This window comes from Micromys minutus (assembly GCF_963924665.1).
Source record: "Micromys minutus genome assembly, chromosome: 14".
NCBI lineage: Eukaryota > Metazoa > Chordata > Mammalia > Rodentia > Muridae > Micromys > Micromys minutus.
The window spans coordinates 34,840,912-34,843,716 of NC_137983.1; the positions used below are offsets into that span (position 1 = coordinate 34,840,912).

Consider the following 2,805-nt stretch of genomic DNA (forward strand, 5'->3'; position numbering starts at 1 on the left):
AACCAGAAAAGGTTTGGTGGCTGTATATGGGCTGGATCTCCAGGTTGGATTTCTTATCAGTTCTGAATGTATTGGTTGTTTTCCTTGCTTTATTCTCACCTCCTTGTAGAAGGTAAATATTATTGAAAATACTGTGTCTTTACTCGTGGTCCTCCTTGAGTGGCCGGAACCACATGCCACTGACTGCAGGCTCACATCACATCATTTATTTTATGCCTCAGCTTCCTAATTTCTATGATTGAAATTCTGCGTGTGTGTTACCACATCTGACTAGGATGGAAATCTAGTGTCTGTGTGACGGCATAGTCAGATTGCGGGGAGGGCCTTGTCCTGGCTTTCAGAATGTGTGTTAATACGATACGGCAAAGATAACATGAGGGCAGGGGAGTCAGGGGGGCTCTCCCTGGTGAGTCTTTGCTTCAGAGCACTAATGTCATGAAGGCCCTGCCCTTATGACTTCATCTTTATCCAATGAGCTCACAAATAGGATTTCATGTTCACAAGGCTTCAGTTAAGCCAAGGGAGCCATGGAAAAGGGCTGTGTAGGCCCAGAACAGAGTGTCTAATGGACTTTGGGAGCTACACGTGCTACAGTCTGCTAAGGGAACCTGCTTCCACCTCAGGGACACGCCAGCTGTTCTTCGGAATGCCGGTCCCACGAGAAACAAAAGTCCGTTAGGGATGCCAGTGTTTACATCACCTAAGCAATAAAACCTCTCCCTGTAAGCACTATGGTAAAGGAGCAGAAGAGGATAGGTGCTCTTGGTCCAGTAGGCTGCTTGGCACCTTCTGATGAGCACTGTGGCCAAGCTAAGTGAGTCCAGCCTGTCACTACTCAAGCCCGGGTGAGTTTCCTGTCCAACGAATCACCATTGGGCTCTGGAAGCATGGTGGAAAGGATAATTTGGAAAAGGAGACCACACAGAGCATTGAGCACTGTGGACCCTTGCTGACAGCCAGCTTATTTCCCCATTATCACCTCTGGCAATGCATGTATCTCCCATTAGTACCTTGTTAACTCTTCCCTGTTGGCTGATTTGTATTAGTTGACCAACAACTACCTATGGGCATGGTCTCCGTGAATCATAGCCTTGCTGAACACAGTCTGTCTTAGAGTAGCTAGGCTATGGTGGTTACTTCCAAAGACCTATGTGCAAACAAGGATGGATTCCACATATGAAGTTTAGGGCACATGTGGTAGTTTGAATAGGTATGGCTCCCAAAGTCTCATGTGTTTGAATGCTTGGCTCATGGGGAGTGACACTATTAGGAGGTGTGACCTTGTGGGGTAGGTGTGGCCTTTTTGGAGGAATGTCATGGTGGAGGTGGGCTTTGAGGTCTTATATGCTCAAGCCATGCCCAGTGACAGTCTCCTCCTGGCTGCCTTGGGATGGAGATATAGCACTCTCAGCTCCTTCTGCAGCACCATGTCTGCCCAAATGCCACTGTGCCTCTTGTCATGATGGTGATGGACTAAACCTGCAATGTAAGCCAGCCCCAATGAAATGTTCTCCTTTGTAAGAGTTGCCATGGTAATATTGTCCTCTCACAGCAATAAAAGCATAACTTAGCACACAATGCAATTTAGACCGACAGGTCACTCTCTACTCTGTGGTTTGATCCTGGCTTTTCTTTTCTTTCTTTTTTTTTTAATTTTGAATTTTTTCTTCAATATTTTATTATCAAGAGTGGCTGAAATAAAAAAATATATTTGAGTCCCATTTATTGTCATTAATGGAAATAGCTTTAAGGGAAAACTGGTCAGATGAGCATTATTGCTTCCCACTTTTCAATTGGTAAATAGTTACCATTGATAAAACAGACAAGCTCAGAGAATCTTTCCAGAATGTTCAAGAATATGGTATATTATACAACATGCCTGTTCTCAAGGAGAACACCTAGGACATAGTTATGTGCACTTCTTGATCTCATCATACAAAGACAAGCACAAAGGCACCACCCATGCCTCTGAGAACGTTCGACCATGCACCCTTGAAAAAAGCCTTGCTTCCTTCATCGCGAGCGATCTTCACCAGCAGTCAAGCGTGCCTGTGTATATGATAGCTGTTCCTTTGCGTCCAGACTGCATCATTATATGACAGTGAGCCATGTCAAAAGGATAGGAAGTCAGGCCAGCAACAGCAGTGACAGTCTGTGCAGACATCCAGATGATGGAGATGTGGGTATTCTTGGCATCCGGGAGCATTCCCTTTGCAGTGTCATAGATACCGAAGTAGGCAGCTCGGTAGATGATAATGCCCTGTACTGACTCATTAAAGCCTTGGTACAGGCCCTTAATCCCATCAGATTTGTAGATCTTAACTAGGCAGTCACCAAGGCCTTTGAATTCTCTTTCAGTGCCAGCTTTGCCCACATCAGCTGCTAGATGGGTACGAGCAAAATCAAGCGGGTCCACAAAGCACAAGGATGTGGCCCCAGCGGCACCACCTGATGCCAGGTTCCCTGCAAAGAATCACCAAAACTGAGTCCTCTTGTCCACACCACCCAGAAAAATCTGCTTGTATTTATCTTTGAAGGCAAAGTTGAGATCCTGCGTGGGGAAGTATCTGGTGACTTGGCCAGGTTGCCATGCCAGAAGGACAGGAACCCCAGTTTTTTGGGGATACGAACCACGCAGTCTAGAATGCCCTTGTATTGCTTATCCGCCATGATTTCCTTGCTGGCATGCTGCACCGGCAACAGTAGCTTGACCCGCTCGATGGGCGCTACCACCGTGTTGGAGATGGCTGCGGCCACTCCACTGGCCAAGAAGTCCCTGGCGAAGGACACAGTGGCATCTGTCAT

At 46.6% G+C, this 2,805-nt stretch overlaps 1 pseudogene across 1 annotated transcript; it reads right to left on the reverse strand.

Moving 5' to 3' along the window:
- Positions 1-1,909: 1,909 nt before the first annotated feature.
- Positions 1,910-2,805, reverse strand: LOC308430026 (ADP/ATP translocase 2-like; annotated as a pseudogene). Its single transcript has one exon. The product of its transcript is annotated as an ADP/ATP translocase 2-like (transcript).